General features: G+C 52.0%; 1 protein-coding gene across 6 annotated transcripts in view; it reads left to right on the forward strand.

Moving 5' to 3' along the window:
* Positions 1–1318: 1318 nt before the first annotated feature.
* The window catches only part of LOC121080894 (FERM and PDZ domain-containing protein 1-like), a 44830-nt gene continuing 29373 nt past the window's right edge, over positions 1319–16775 (forward strand). For 4 of the 6 annotated variants that reach the window (XM_040579241.1, XM_040579239.1, XM_040579251.1 and 1 more), the window contains exon 1: positions 1381–1411. The gene's annotated coding sequence lies outside the window, so the exon portion shown is untranslated. Of the gene's footprint in view, positions 1412–16775 lie in introns of all 6 variants that reach the window. The other 2 variants (XM_040579240.1, XM_040579242.1) reach the window with 2 other exon arrangements.

Genomic DNA, 16775 nt, shown 5'->3' on the forward strand with positions numbered 1-16775 from the left:
GCAGTGCCAGGCGATGTCCAAGCAGCCCTGCACCCCACTTTCTTTGTCCTTAGCACCACTAAGCCCTTTGTGCCTAGAGTACCAGGAGCAAGAGCACTGCACACTGTGTTACATGATAAAAGTGGCTCCGCACACCCACGGAGGGGTACGGAGGGGCAATAGCAGGGTAGGAAGCCGAAATAATGCCCTGCCCTGTCTACTCCCAGGCCCATACGGTAGTCACTAGCCCACGAGAGGCCCGCTTCCACAAGCCGTAAGGAGCACAGAGGCACAAAGGGAGTTGGAAACACAAATTAAGGACTCAAAGGGCAAATCTGTCCAGGGCCCTCCCAGGGCTGTTCCAGGAAAGCCTCAGCCCCACAGTCCAGGCATGAAACCATCAAAAGGAGTCTGTGTCTGAGCACCCTGGGACTCTGCCATCAACATGCTGTGGGGTGCAGGGGAAGAGAGGTCCGAGATTCTGCAAAGCCTGTTACACAGGATGCCCAGGGGAGGAGCCAAATGTGGGGAAACAGGAATTGACATGGTTTGGGGAGAACCAGCAAGTGAAAACAGAGGGGTAAGGCAATAAAAATGGCCGGCAGCATAGAAACTGTCTTCTGGTCAGGATGTTTGTCTGGCCATGCCCTGCAACGGGTCAGAGCAGCCTGTCTTGTTGCCTGATACAGCTCCACTCCTAATGTTCTTCCTGAGTGAGGGACTCTGGGGTGTGTAGTGTGGGTGTGCAAGCGAGCGTGCAAGTGCTGGTGATGATCCAGCTGGGTGAGCGGCGAGGAGGTTATGTGGCCATGGACTTGGGGAGTGGGGGTCTCTAGGGGTGAGACCACCGGAGGGGCTGGCTACTGGGGCAACCAGGGCAGTCCTGGGCAGCTCTGTATGTTTGGTGTGCGCGGGAGGGTCTGGTCCAGCAGCTGGAGTGGGGCCACGGCTTCAGGGCGTTGTATGTGCTTGTAGGTGCCAGCGACTGGTGACGCTGGGACCCAAGGGGGAGCTATACTGGGCTGCCAGTATCTGTGGCTGGCTGCTGGAGGGACCCACGCTGTACACGCACGGGCTGATAAACCGGGGAGGGGAACAAGCTGAGGCTGCGGGTGCTGATGTTGGATGATGTAGGCAACAGCCCCGGGCGTGTGGGTCTCGGCGTGCCTTCGGGGCACCTTCCCAGTCCCACCGCTGCCCGGACCCGGCGGGCAACGGCGTGCGGCAGCTTCACCTCTATCGGGCACCCCCGGGGACACCCCGCCCCGCCCCCGCCCCCCGCCCCGCCCCCTTCCCCCGGCAGGGGCGGGGCAACCCGCCCCCCGGCCCCGCCCCGCTGCCCGGCCCCGCCTTCCCGGGCAGAGGCCGCACCGGCCGCACCTGCCCCGCCGCCAGCGCCGCCGCGGGCTCCGCGCTCCGCTTCTGGCAGCAGGTAACGGGGCAGCTTCCGCAGCAGCGGCGGCGGGCGGGGGTCCCCTCCCGTGCCGGGAGCTGCGGGAGCCCCCGACGGCGCGGCGGCTGCGGAGCCGCTTTTCCTTGCCCCCGGCTCGGTCCGGCCGGGCTCCGCCCTGCGCCCCTTGCAGCGGCCGCGGCTGCCCCGGGGCCCCTCGGGCGAGCTCCCCGCGTCGGTCGGCGCGGCCCCGCCGCAGCCTCCGCCGAGGAGCGGGCCGGGAGCCGCGGAGCGTCTGGCGGGGCGGGCCGGGGGCCCGACCGGCGTTGCCGCGGCGGGCGGGTGGGTTGGGCCCCGGTGGATCCCGGTGCCAGCGGAGGTGCGGAGCGGCGCGGGTCCGCCGGGACGCTCCAAAGCGGCTGGAGCGAAGAGGTGGTGCAGTAAGTAGTGCCGCCGGTTGCGCTCCGCATCGGCTGATTCTCCAAAGCCACGTGGAAAATTGCTTTGCTGCTGGAGGCAACGCCAACGGCAGGCGCGTCTGCCCCAAAACTGTCATCAAAGAAACCGGTGCTACCGGGCTGGCTTAGCCGGTCGCCAGGCTGATACGGTGGGAGAAATCCACGAACCCAGGACTCTAGCAGAAAGCCAGCAGCTCTGAGTTCTGGTCTAGTGCCCTGCTGTTAGCTGCTATCCAGAAATACCCGTCTTGCTGGGTGATAGCTGCTTGGATGGTGTCTGTGTGAATGAAATGGTCGTTACTTTGAGTTTCGTGTGCCTGACTTCGTTCAGGGGACTTGTTCAGTGGGTTTTGGGCCTGTTCTTGCACCAAACGCTGTGAGCTAATTTTCTTTTTCAGGGGAGGAAGCTATACATGCCTCACTCCCCTCCCCCCCCCCCCTCCCCCGCAACCCCCAAACCGACAACAAAACGAGCAGCTAAGTTCCCAACCCCTCACTGTTGTGGAATTCATAGTCAATTATTTTTGCCTTTTGACAATGGGATAATACTGTGAGAGGAATGTCACCTGAGCTGGGGGGAGCGGAAAGTCAGAAAGTCAGAGCGGCTTTAACATGCAAACATCAGATCCGGCATTCTGGAGAGCATCTTCATTACAAAGGACGGTGGTCTCAATAGGCAAAGGCAGGATCTCTGCAGGGCAGCTGGAGCACAGAGATCAGGCTCTGTGAAGGACAGCAGATAAGGGCAGGGTGGCATTGCATATTCGGTTGGGCTGGGAGGTGTTACAGATTTGTGTTGCTGGCCAAAGTGATTGGATTTGTTCCGTTTGTATGTGCTCATGATGGCTATCTAACCGCTGACAACATACCTGCCAGCTTCCACCTGGGTATAACCTATTCTGGATTTGCATGCTGGTCTCCACCTCTTGAGCATCACACATTTTTGCTACTGCTCTGCGACAGCTTGTCTGTGGCTCCCGTGTTGAAGACTGGTTTACTGCAGTACTGGGAAGCTATCTGAAATTTTTCCTTCCTGGCAGATTTGGCTGAGACAACCTGCTGGTGGGATGTGGGAGATAAGGCTGAATGCTCTAAAGGGGCTGTAAGGCAAGAAGTGTTGGGAAACCCATTAGTTATGGGGGTCTTGTCCTGGAGGGGCAGTCCAGCTGGCCCAGAACCTCCAGAACTGGAGATGGAAATGATAGTCATGTTAAATAGGAGGCCCTCAGTGAATCGTTTCCTCTGCTTTAGCTCTTTCTGTGGTCCTGTTCCCGCTCCCATATGGGGTTCTCTGTAGCAAGGCAGAGAGAGAAATGTTCAGAGGGCTGTCGTGTAACTGGATAAAAATCCAGGCTGGAAAAGAAAAAAAAAATAAATTCTGGAAGTCTGCAAGGCAGCATTTCATTCTCCCTGCATAAATTCCAACTGACATCAGCTAGACAGGCACGTGACCCTTGCCCCATCCCTCCATTTGTGAATCTGCCCGTGCAGCTCTAGGAAGACTGATGAGTAAGCTGTGGGACCAAACTGGTGGGAAGGCCAAAAGCAAATAATTGCAAGGATGCAGCACAACTGCAAGGAAGAGGCTGGCCCTCTGTCCAGGTCCATGACGCTACAGGGATAATAGAGATGGAGACAGGTCTTTCTCAGACAAGAGTAGAGGGGTGAGAGGGCTCTGGATGGATAGGGGGCTTGAAAGAAGCCAGTGAAGCCTTCCAGGAGATGGCAGGTGAAGTTCTTCTCCACCCAAGCTTCCCAGTCATGTCCTGTACCAGATGCAGCTGCTATGGGAAAGAGTGGCTTGGCAGCAGAAGTGGTGGCATTCGTCTGCCTATGGCCTTGCTGCTGAGTGTGGAGCTTGCTGTGGTGGAGACTCCTTTGCTTCTGTAGTTTAGCCGTTGGTAGCAAGGCATATGGCGCGCATTTCCAAGTGTAGTGCTATCTGATTTATCCTGCATTTCGCTCGTCTAAGTTTCAGTAAATGACACTCTAAATTCTTGCTGAGCAAGCTGCTAGCAAATAGAGAAGTGTGTTTAATGCTGGTTAGTTACCTGGGATCTAATTCTTGTAAAAAGCCTGGCATTTTTAAAGCTGAAGACAAGCTGTTAGGCTTCCATGAAGAGGCTCTGTGTGCAGCACGAAATTCCCAAATCAGTATTTTTCAAGGGCATGTATTTCCCCCTTTATTCTTCGTTTGTTGGCATTTGCCAAAAGGCTATGCAGAAGTTGTTTCCCAGCATAAAGTCTCCATGCTTGGTGAAATCTGAGGCATGGGTAAAGATCATCTTTACCCACAGATGCGGAGGAACCTGGTTTGTTGCCTGCCCTGAACTTGTGTACGCTGAGGTGAGATTTCTTCTGGGTAAACAGTCCCAGGAAGACACTGGAAATACTCCAGAGTGCCAGACTTTACAGGCAGGGGTTTTGGTCCAAGGTCTGCACCAGGACGTCGAGATCAGTGCCAATACGTGGAGTTCTGCACAGAATCTTGCCCGCCCCTGTTGCGCAAATTCTAAGTGGCATGACATTGTTGCAAACTGGGGTAGCTTCTTGGTTTCATGGTATTGTGCATACAGAAGCTGGGGAAGAGGATCTGAGGACGCACTGAGGGAGGCAGTTCTTTTTATCCCTGTGAAAGTAAGTTACTTTTGGAAATTAGAGAGGAATATTCTTTCAGTGCTGTCAGTTCTTGTCCAGATAGATATAGCTAAAGGGATGATCTTCACGCACTTCCACACAAGTTTATTTTTAGAAGTGAAAGCTGTTCTGGAGGGGAGGTATCGATTTTTCTCCTTTCCACCTTGAACATTCTGTTTATTGTTTTCCTCAGTTTGTGTGTAATGGACCATACACAAAGCTATTCTTACTTCTCCCCTTCTACTCTAAATACATAAGCCTTTGCTAAAACAATTTTTATTTGGTGCCTGAAGTCTTTGCATGCTATGCCCAGAACCTCATATTTTAAAACTGTCATGGTTTAACCCCAGCACGCAACTAAGTACCATGCAGCTGCTTGCTCACTCTTTTTTTTTTTTTCCCCCAAGCCGAGTCATGGGATGGGGAGGAGTACTGGAAAAAGGTAAAACCCATGGGTTGTGGTAATAACAATTTAATAATTGAAATGAAAAAAATACTACTAATAATTGGAATGAAAAGGGATATAGCAAAAAGAGAAATCAAACTCAGAGGGGGGGGAAAAAAACCCCAAGTGATGCACAATACCATTGCTTACCGCTCACTGACCGATGCCCAGGCAGTGCCTGAACAGCGAGCAGCAAGCCTGGCCAGCTCCCCCAGTTTCTATACTGAGCATGATGTTCTATGGTATGGAATATCCGTTCAGCCAGTTTGGGTCAGCTGTCCTAGTGTGCCCCCTCCAGCCCTCTTGCTGGCAGGGCCCAAGAAACTGAAAAGCCTTAGTGCAAACATTACTTAGCAATAACTAAAAACATTACTGTGTTATCAAGATATGAAATTTAAACCACAGCAACACAGCGCTGTACCACCTACTAAGAAGAAAACTAACTCTATGCTAGCCGAAACCAGGACAAAAAGTAATTCAGCTGTGGGATCTTTTATGTCTGCAGGAAAGCAGAGCACAATGAGGGTGTAGACTTGCAAATGACTTCAGAAAGCAAGCTAACAGCTGGCACTGCCCTGCAGATTGGTTGGGAAGAGCACCAGTGAATGGTTAACTTGTGCCTCGTGGTCACTAATAACTTCTGGCCTCCAGCAGTAAGTCTGGTTAAGCTGGAAGAGACAAAGGGACCATCTTCATGACTGTGGCAGAAATAGATGTGATCTGGCAGGACCGCTCACCCTGCGCCTCGATGTTTGTGTCTGTTCTCAGGCAAACTACAACATGTGTTCTCCCTGAGTCTGACCAGGTGTTACTTGGCTTTTGTTTAAAGATGCTACATGACAAATTCCTCTGGGCCTCTTGGAAGATGGCTCTACTAGGTGATGCTGTGGAGCTTCAGCTTCACCCTTCAGCCAGCCAGCAGCCACTGGTAACTTCCTCTGTTGTTCTGCTGCAACAAAGCCCTGCTCCAGGGCTTGGCATGGAGCCACCTTGCCAGCAGCGCTGGCACCAGGTCCCAGCAGCACTGAGTCTGTGCCCTCACCAATAAACCATGTGTCTGCAGGTTGCACGGGGTCCCATGCCATTCCTCTCCTCCATGGGCACTTCAACCCAAGACCTTGCCGGTCCAGGGGCGCATCCCCAGGGCAGGTTCCCCCGCAGGCTGTGGCTGGGGCTCTGAGAAGCTTTGTCTCAAGTGACATGCATCTGTGAAAATACTGTGGTCTTTCTGAGCCAGAGCATGTCTGTGTAAAACCTGACCAGTGCTGTGGGAAAGAGGAAGGTGGGAGGACTCAGGCAGTCAGAACATGCATGTACAGGCAGCGCAGGCGGTGTCTCTGGAGATGTTCCTCCAGAAGGTCTTCCTGGGAAGCCTTATCTGTGTATAGCAATTGCATCAGGCAGCATTCAGCAGCACCATGGCCTGAAGCAGAACCTCCTCTGTCTTCCCTGGGTTGCCAAGTGCTCGGAATTCTCCTGCTGACTCTTTTTGACTTATGTCAGGTGGAGAATTTCTTTGTTGTTTTGGCAGGGGGCTTTTTTTTTCTTCCTGGCAGCAGCTGTTTGTAGGTGGAAACCTGGGTTTCCAATAACACTAAAAAGCAGCTGTGCTTTTTTTTTCTTCTTTTTTTTTTTTTTTTCCCTTCTGTGGGGGTTGGTAATAGTGGTAATTATTTTCCTGACATGACAAAGAAGTGCTGAACATAGAAGGTTTTTCTGTTTTGGATGAGAAGGAAATAATGCTATGACTTAGCAGCACTTTGTGAGAACTGCAGCATGAGTGCGTGGTATTTCTGACATGGATTATGCCTTCTGAAACACTTCATGGCTTTCTTACCATATGAGGTGCTTCTTTCCTCCTTTAAGACTGGAGGATACAGTGCAGCATGGCAGGAGTCCAGTCAAGGACTGTGACTTCCTCAGTAGCTGCAGAAGGCATCAGAAATGACACTTCCTCAAGCTGCTGTGGTCTGTCTGGTTCACACAGTATTGGTCTGTTTTTCCCCATTCCAAAGCTGCCTTGGCTCTAAGGATGGATGGATGAGTGGGCATGGTGGTGGCTGTCCCTTTGCTGTTTGAGCTGTGATGAGCCACTCAAGTGCAAAGTATGTTCATCCTGTAGAAACAAAACCCTAAAAACCCAAGGTGTGTGGATGGCTTCATGAAAAACTGAATCAGATTGGTGCTTATGCCTAAGGTGGTTGGTGACAGCAGCTGACAAGCCAGAGCTTGCTCAGCTGCTCACTGAAAACGTGGTAATCCGAGGTGGTGACTGCTTGCTTGAATGGCTGGAGAAGGCTTGTGCACAGTGGCACTGTGATCAGATGGTGGTAGACTTGCCTGGTCTTGCTTGGCAGACAAGGTGATGTGTTTGTGGAACAGCACAGGTTCTCCTGGCTGCCAATAGCGGGAGATGAACCAGAGAATGGACAGAAGACTGTGTAGGATTCTTCTGGTGTGCTGCCCCCGGACCAGCGTGGAGGGACATGGCCATACATCTGCACAGCACTAGGTCACGAGCTTGCTGACCCACTGGCTGGTGCTGTAGGGCTCCGTCCCCTTTTTAATCAAGTCAAAGCTGGTCATTTTCTGGGTCCAAGCTCTGCTTTCATAACATGGAGAGGCCAGGATGAAGAGCTCAGGACTGTCACGCAGTCAGAGGGACATCAGGTCAGCTGTGAAGTCCTTGTTAAGGAGAGCAGGCCACCCTGTGGTACTAAAGCAATTATAACCAGGGACCCAGAGGTGATCAGACAAGCGGATGACATAAGAGTGTAGAGGATAAACTCTGCTGAACAGACCTCAGTCCTGTTAGTGACATCTGGCAATATTGAGCAGTGTCAAGGGAATGTTTTCCTTCTGAGGAGAAGCAGTGCTGCTGTAATGGGTAAGGGGACTGACGTCATGGTGCACAAGGATGTTTGCGGCCATGGGGAGGATCCTGCTCTGGACCTTCTTCCCTGGGCAGCGGGATGAGTCCCAGATGGGCCCATGACTCTCACAGGCAGAAAGTTGTGTGTGGACAATTTGGGCAGGCCTTCGATCTGGGCAAGCCCCATGTGAATCCAACGTGTCTCTGCAAAAACCAGGGAAACATCACAGACTTGCTCAGGGAAAACTTCTCCTGCTTCTCTTGACTTAGGAGACAGGATGACCATAGTGGGGTTTTTTATTTATTTTATTTTATTTCCTTTTTGCATGGGTTATGTTATTTAAATGTGTGATTGTGGAAACTATAACAGCAACGGCTCAGTCACAGCCAAATAATGAAAGCAGCATGGCTCACCCCAGCCCATGTGTTCCTTTTTCCTTAACTGTTCACCTGCTTTGCTGCAGGGGCTGGAGGTGGGAGTCATGGCTGGGGCCTGTAAGGATCCTTGATTTCCGTAAAAAAACCCACCAAACATCTTGGTCATTGGAGGAGAAAGGAGACCTACCCTGTCAGTGTCCGCTGTATTTGCATAGAGATGAGCCTGGGGGGACTCCCAGGGGATGTGGAAGCTGGGAGGTAAATGAGTCAGAGCATCTCAGTGGCTTTTCAGGGTTGGTGTCTCGGGTAAAATGTCTCCTAAGAAGAGAAGAGCCCTTGTGGGCCAGGTGCTACACAGGCAGAAACATCCTTGGAGCAGTTTCTAGTATCATCTTCCCACCTGGGATTTACTTGCATTCTGGTGGGAGCGGAGGTTGCCATGGAAGCTTTAATCTCAGTCCTGTGGCCCAGCTATCTTCCCTGACCATATCTCGGAGAGTATCTTTAGAAGCCATTGTGGAAAAAACTGAAAATTACGGTTCTGTCCTAGTGTCTTGTCAGGGCTGGCTGACCTTCAAAAGCTTTGCTGCAGAGATGCCCAGCCTGCCAAAAGTGTCTTCTGATGCAGCCCAGGCTCACAATGAACTATGTAAAGAATGAGCTCAGTTTTCTGCTGCCTGCCTAGGAAGCAAAGAATGTGCTTACGCTCTGGTGATACTTGGACAAGAACAGCAGCTGAAGGAGCAGACATCACCAGTTGTGATCGATACCTCCTTACCTGTAGTTGACCCATTACGTGACCCAGATCCTCCTGGCTGGTTGGCAGAGGTGTGCATTCAGCTGTTTGGGAACCTGCCTGTTCTCCTGAACCTGCAGCTGCCTGACTCAAGGAGCTCCACACCCAGTTCTGCTGTTGAGGGTGAAGACTCCTTCCTTGGCTGAGGGACCACAGATGGAGTCTCTTGTCTGACAGAAGCCCGTGATTTCTCTGGAGCCAGGGGCATTCATTGGCTCCGGAGGACTTCAAAAGGAACTTGGGCTGAACCTTTCTTTTGCTATCCCTGTGATCTCTGGAAGCGGGTGGAAAAAATATGGGGCTTTCTGGCAGCAGAGAGGCCAAGCATTACCTGAAGGACGACTTTGTGCTCTTCTCCAAACAAGGAGACCGGCCATATGGCAAAAGCACATCCTGCTTCTAAAGTTTCTGCTTTACAGACCTTATGAGGGCAGCATGCAGCACATAACTGGTCTCCAGAGAAGACCATGCCTGATGAGTTGGGGCAGTCTGGGCAGGGACCAGCACCACTTCATCTCTGAACTGCACAGTGTGAGGATGTGTCACCAGCTACACAGGAGGTAAAATCATAGAATTACAGATCGGTTTGCGTTGGAAGGGACCTTTAAAGACCATCTAGCCCACCCCCTCTGCAATGAGCAGGGACACCTTCAACTAGATCAAGTTGCTCAGAGCCCCATCCAGCCTGGCCTTGAGTGTTTCCAGGGACGGGGCACCTACCGCCTCCCTGGGAAACCTGTGCCAGTGTTTCACCACCTCCGTTGTCACAAATGTCTTCCTTATATCAAGTCTGGGTTGACCCTCTTTTAGCTGAAAACCACTACCCCTTGTACTATCGCTACAGACCCTGCTAAAAAGTCTGTCCCCATCTTTCTTATAAACCCCCTTTAAGTTCTGAAAGGCCACAGTAAGGTCTCCCTGGAGCTTTCTGTTCTCCAGGCTGAGGAACCCCACCTCCCTCAGCCTTTCCTCATAGGAGAGGTGCTCCAGCCCCCTGATCAGTTTTGTAGCCCTCCTCTGGACCTGCTCCAACAGCTCCAGGCCTTTCTTGTACTGGGGGCCCCAGAGCTGGATACAGTACAGCACATGGGATCCCACCAGAGCAGAGCAGAGGGGCAGAATCACGTCTCTCAGCCTGGTGTCCATGCCGCTTCTTATGCAGCCCAGGGTGCTGTTGGCTTTCTGGGCTGTGAGCGCATATTGCCGGCTCATGTCCAGCTTTTCATCCACCAGTACCCCCAAGGCCCTCTAGGCAGGGCTGCTCTCAATCCCTTCATCCCCCAGCCTGTATGGATACCAAGGGTTGCTGTGATGTGGGCACAGCAGCTTGTACTTTGCCTTGTTGAACTCATGAGGTTCACATGGGCCCATTTCTCAATTTTATCCACGTCCCCCTAAATGGCATCCCATCCCTCATGCTTGTCAACTGCACCACACAGCTTGGTGTCATTTGTAGACTTGCTGAGGATGCACTTAACCCTGCCGTCTGTGTCACTGATGAATATATTAAACAGTACTTGTCCCAGTATAGACCCCTGAGGGACACCACTGATCTCCATCTGGACGCTGAGCCATTGACCACTACCCTTTGGATGCAACCATTCACCCAGTTCCTTATCACCGCCATCAAATCCATCTCTCTCCAATTTAGAAATTTGTGGGGGACCATATCAAAGGCCTTACAAAGTCCAGATAGGTGACATCAGTAGCTCTTCCTTTGTCCCTTGATGTAGTCACTCCATTGTAGAAGACAGCTGGGTTGGTCAGGCAAGAAGTGCCATCGGTGAAGCCAGGCTGGCTGTCTTGAATTACCTCCCTGTCCTCTGTGAGCCTTAACGTAGCGTCTAGGAGTATCTGTTCCATGATCTTCCCAGGCACAGAGGTGAGGCTATCAGCTTGGTAGTTCCCAGGGTCCTCCTTTCTACCCTTCTAAAAAATGGGTGTTTCCCTTTTTCCACTCGGTGGAGACTTCACCTGACTACCATGACTTTTCAGATATCATGGAGTGCCTTGGCAACTACATCGGCTGGTTCCCTCAGGACTCCTCGATGCATTTCATCAGGTCCCATAGACTTACATATGTTCAGGTTCCTCAGGTGGTCTGAAGCCTGATCTCATACAGTGCTCCTCCAGTCCCTGCTTTGAGGTCCAGTGAGATTGCTGGTGAAGACTGAGTCAAAAAAGTTGTTGACTACCTCAGTCTTTTACTCGTCCATTTTTACCAGCTTGTCAGTTGTGTTCTTCAGGGGTGTGGGCTTTCTTTGACCTTCCTTTTCTGGCTGACATGCCTATAGAAGCCCTTTGTATCCCTTGCCAAGTTCAGCTCCAGCTGTGCCTTGGCCTTCCTGACCCCATCCCTACACAACTGGGCAACATCCCTATGCTCTTCGCAGGATACCTGTCCCTGTTTCCACTGCCTGTGCATTTTCTTCTTCCCTTTAGTTTGTCCAGCACGTGTAGATGCACCGTCATTCACATTAACAGTTGACTGACCTTCCAAATCCAGACCCACATGCCTGTTGTATAGAGGCACCTGGGAAGGTGAGGTAGGCAAGGAGGGGGTTCGCCTGCTGCCCCAGGCATAGACTTGCCTCCATTCACTCCTTTCCTTCAAGTTTACCGCTTTCTGCCTAGTGATGGGAGGATCATTTTGATCTTGTGTTTTTCTCGTGGATGTTTCTGCCTCAGGGAGGGCAGAGCATGGTTCCGCTAGCACCTTCAGCCCTTTCGGCAAGAATAGCTACAGTCTGGATACTGGCAGGGCTGTGGACTTGTTTATGTTCCTCTACCAAAAAAAGGCAAAGATATGATGAAATGCACAACCCTGTCATGGGTATTTTTCACAGCTTGTTCTGGAAGAGGGCTTTTACAGCTGCAGTGCACAGCATCCTCATAGCACCACATGCCTAGCACGGACACCTCTGCTTTGTCTCCACAGGAACTGCTGAAGTTCAGCATCACTGTGATTACTTTGAATCCCATGAGCTCTGCTCTGGAATTAGCTGTCTGTCAAAGGACAACGGTAAAGATGAGACTCTGAGGCTGCGTTAGCAGCGATGAGTGGTGTTTGTACCAGCAGTCTTGCTGCAGCTCCATAAAGGAGCATTTGGAAGAGGACAGGAGACCATTTTTGGAGCTGGAAGCCTTTGCTGAGGAGCAGCAGCCTGCTTTTTAAAGACCTAACCCGGTGCACAGGTTTTGACCTTGCATCAAAAGAGAGATACAGCTTCGATGAAAAGCAGAGGGAACCAGCACAAAGCACTGTATTTACACTTCGGGCCGTAGCCCTCACTGCTGTTGAATTTTACTGCCTTTATTTTCAACACCACACATTTTGACTGCAAGCCCTAAGGCTTCTCCAGTTAAGAGAAACATTCTGCAGAAGGAATGGTCTCCCCTACAGCTGCTGCTGGGGAGGTTGCTGGTGGTGTTGGGGTCCTTGGCATGTTAGGGTGGCCAGAGGCAGGGCTTGTGTGTTCCACGATCAGACGACCTTGTTGCACGTGGTGAGGCTCCCTGTGAAGGCTATGTGGGATTAGCTGGAGCTTAGAGGTTGGATCTGGCTGCTCTCCTGATTACTGTAGGGTGGCCGGGGGACTGACTTGGAGATGGGAGGTGGAAGAAGCCTTAAAAGCCCTTTACTCCCTTAGGTAATTCACATGTGAGTCAGGGAGTACTACATTAATCTTTGAGTAGCTGCACAGGCCCCTGATATGTGCTCCTTATACCCCACAGAGAGCAAGTTACAGTAATTGGGTACCTGCTGCCAAGCCTGGCTTCATCTTCCGCTGGCAGCATCATCAGGGCTGGCAGCAACAGTGTTAAGGCAAATGCTGATCATCTGCTTTTCAAGAAGAAAGGTGCATCTTGTAAAGAAGAAAATGTAGCTGTTCCAGATCTGCTCTAAATACATGTATTCTCATAGTAATATTTGTGTCGTAGCTGATGGTTCCCAGTATTTAGAACAAATCAGGCCCCAAACTTCAGGAAATTTAACGCAACCAACCACCTTTAATTCCTCTCCATTTGCCTCATGAGGATGCAGCTGGGATCGTGTATCAAGGGTATTTTTGTTGCTGCTCTAAGGGTCAGATACTTCACTCCCATAGTAAGAATTAAACTGAATCTGAAACTTCCAGCCACCAGTACAACTCTAGAGCAGGGGCTCTAGGAATGTCCATATGAGGGAGGCTGGGCTGTAGTAAGTTGTTAGTGCTGATGTGAAGATCTTTAAGTGCACCCTCTGTGTTGCCTGCAGCTGGATGCCCTGCCCTGCCAAGTGAATCACTGATGTCCACAAGAGGTTTTGAGATCTTTTCAGGGAGATGCAGGTGCAAGTTGCCCCGTTAAAGCAAAAGAAAGGGATTTTCTTCAGCTGGCTTGACCTCCTTGGACAATGTCTGGGGAGAAGGCAGAAGATGGGTCATTTTTCTCAGTGTCTTGGAGCTCAGCACAGACAGCTGGAGTCAGGCGAAATCACAGACTGGCTGGGGTTGGAAGAGACCTTTGGAGATCATCTAGACCAACCCCCTGCTCAGGCAGGCTCTCCTAGAGCTGATTGCACAGAGTTGCGTCCAGGTGTGTTTCGAACGTCTCCAGAGAAGGAGATGCCACAGCCTCTCTGGGCAGCCTCTTCCAGCACTCCGTCACCCTCAAAGAAAAGAAGTTTCTCCTCGTGTTCAGAAGGAACCTCCTGTGTTGCAGTTTGTGCCTGTTGCCTCTCGTCCTGTCACTGGGCACCACTGAAAAGAGCCCGGCCCCGTCCTCCTGACACTCGCCTTTAAGGTATTTGCAGATACTGACAAGATCCCCTCTCAGTCTTCTCCAGGCTAAACAGGCCCAGCTCTCTCAGCCTGTCCTGAGAGAGATGCTCCAGCCCCCTCATCAGCTTCGTACCCCTCCACTGGAGCCTTCCCAGTAGCTCCCTGTCCCTCTTGAACTGGGCAGCCCAGCACTGGGCACACACTCCATATGTGGCCTCCCCAGGGCAGAGCAGAGGGGGAGGGTCACCTCCCCCCACCTGCTGGCCCCGCTCCTCCTCATGGACCCCAGGATCCCACCGGCCACCTTGGCCACAAAGTCACACGACTGGCCCATGGGCAACTTGCTGCCCACCAGCACTCCCAGGTCCCACTCCGCAGAGCTGCCCCCCCCAGCAGGTCAGCCCCAGCCCGTACTGGTGTGGGCGGCTGTTCCTCCCCAGGTGCGGGACCCTACACTTGCCTTTGCTGAACTTCATTAGGTTGCCCTCCACCCAGCTCTCCAGCCTGCCCAGGTCTCACTGAATGGCAATGCAGCCATCTGATGTATCAAACCGCTCCTCCCGGTTTTGTATCCTCACCAAACTTTCTGGGGGTGCGCTTTGTCCCTTCAGCCGGGTCACTGATGAAAAGGTTGAACAGGACTGGACCCAGCACTGACCCCTGGGGAACACCGCTAGCTACAGGCCTCCAGCCAGATTCTGTGCCACTGGACACAGCCCTCTGAGTGCTGCTGTTCAGCCAGTTCTCGATCCACTTCACTGTCCGCTCATCTCACCCTTAAGTTTGTGCATGAGGATGTTATGAGAGACAGTACCAAAGCCTTGCTGAGGTCGACAGACAACATCTGCTGCTATCCCCTCATCTACCCAAGCCAGTTGTTCCATCAGAGAAGGCTATCAGGTTGGTCAAGCATGATTTCCCCTTGGTGAATCTATGTTGACTACTTCTGGTAACTTTCTTTTCTTCCGCATGCTTAAGAGGTGACATCCAGGATGAGCTGTTGTATCCCCTTTTCAGGGATAGAGGTGAGGCTGACCAACCTGTAGTTCCCTGGGCTTTCCTTCTTGCCCTTTTTGAAGACAGGAGTGACACTGGCTTTCCTCCAGTCCTCAGGCACCTCTCCTGTCCACCATGACCTTTCACAGGTGATGGGGATTGTCTTGGCAGTAACATCTGCCAGCTCCCTGAGCGCTTGGTGGTGCATCCCATCGGGGCCCATGGATTTGTGGGTGCCAGGTTTGCTTAAGTGATCTCTAACCTGATCCTCCTCAATCGAGGCAGACTCTTCCTTTCTCCACACTTCCTCTCTTGCCCCTGGGGTCTGGGATTCCTGAGGGCTATCCTTAGCAGTAAAGACTGAAGCAAAGGAAGCATTCAGTGACTCCGCTTTCTGTGTGTCCTTTTTCACCAGGGCACCCACCTCATTCAGCCATGGGCCCACATTTTCCCTAGTCACCCTTCTCCTGCTGCTGTACTTGAAGAAGCCCTTCTTGTTGTCCTTGACCTCCCTCACCAGATTTAATCCCAATGGACCTTAGCTTTCCTCATCACATCCCTGCATACTCTGACAACGTTCCTATATTCCTTTCAAATGGCTTGTCCCTTTTTTCGCATCCCATAAACTTCCTTATTCTGTTTGAGGTTTTTCAGAAGCTTCTTGCTCATCCATGCAGGTTCTCCTGCCCCCTTTGCTTGATTTCTTACTCATAGGGGTGCACCAATATTGCACTTGAAGAAAGTGATGCTGGAATATTAGCCATTCTCTTGGACCCCCTACCTTCCAGAGCCCTAACCCATGGGATTCCACCAAGTAGGTCCTTGAAGAGGCCAAAATTAGCTCTCCTGAAGTCCAGGGTTGTAATCCTACTTGTTGTCCTGTGTCTTCCGTGCAGGATCCTGAACTCCACCATCTCAGGGTCACTACAGCCAAGGCTGCTCCCAGCCTTCACATCCCCAGCCAGTCCTTCTTTCTGAGTACAAGGTCTAGGAGCACACCTCACCTCATTGGCTCCTCCACCACCTGTGTCAAAAAGTTATCAGCAACACTTTGCAGGAACCTCCTGGACTGTATGTGCCTAGCTGTGTTGTTTTTCCAGAAGATAGCATGGTGGTTGAAGTCCCCAAAAGAACCAGGGCCTCTGATTGTGGGGCTACCTCCAACTGTCTGTAGAAGGCTTCATTGATGTCCTATTCCTGATCAGGGGGCCTGACCGACAACAATGTCCCCCGTGTTGGCCTGCCTCTTAATCTTTACCCATAAGCTCTCGACTCACTCTTCGTCCATGCCCAGGCAGAGCTGTATACATTCCTATTGCTCCCTCACAGAAAGAACAATTCCACCACCTCTCCTTGCTGGCCTGTCTCTCCTAAAAAGTACACATCAACCATGGCAGCATCCTGCTCATGCGAGCTATCCCCCCGTGTCTCTGTAACAGCAACGAGGTCACGGCCCTGTGACTGCACACAGATCTCTAATTCTTCCTGCTTTTTCCCCATGCTGCATGCATTGGTGTACAGGCATTTCAGAGAGGTAATTGAGCAGGCAGGGTGCAAGGGGATCCACCCTTGAGGTGGTTGGGCTTCTGGCGCTCAGCTTGGCGGGCAGCTAAGGAGCATACATCACTGTTCCGGCTGGCCTGGCTTATTCCCCAGTTTGATGCGATGGCGTGAGCATTGCCAATTTGGACCCATGCCCCTGAGCCCTGCAATTTAAAGCCCGCCTCACCAAGCTGGCCAGCCTGCTGCCAAAGAGTCCCTTGTCTCTTCTAGACAGGTCTCATCCCTCCCTAACAAGCTATAGTCATTGAAAAATGACCTGCCTGCCCATGGTGTCCTCTTGTGTGCTTCCCCCCAGGCTGCTTGTTCTGGTTGCTCTCAGGTGGCCTGCCTGATGTCTCTGGCAGAATCAAAAACCCGTATAAGAAAAGCAACCATGCTGAATATCCTGAAGATAACCTCGGTTATCCTTGTTCTGTCTGCTGGTTACTCCGAGGAGGTCTGGATTGCGGCCCAGTGCGGTCTCAGCAATGCGTGCTCTTGCAAGGTGCCGGTGGGGAA

This window comes from Falco naumanni, chromosome Z (genome assembly GCF_017639655.2).
Source record: "Falco naumanni isolate bFalNau1 chromosome Z, bFalNau1.pat, whole genome shotgun sequence".
Lineage (NCBI taxonomy): Eukaryota > Metazoa > Chordata > Aves > Falconiformes > Falconidae > Falco > Falco naumanni.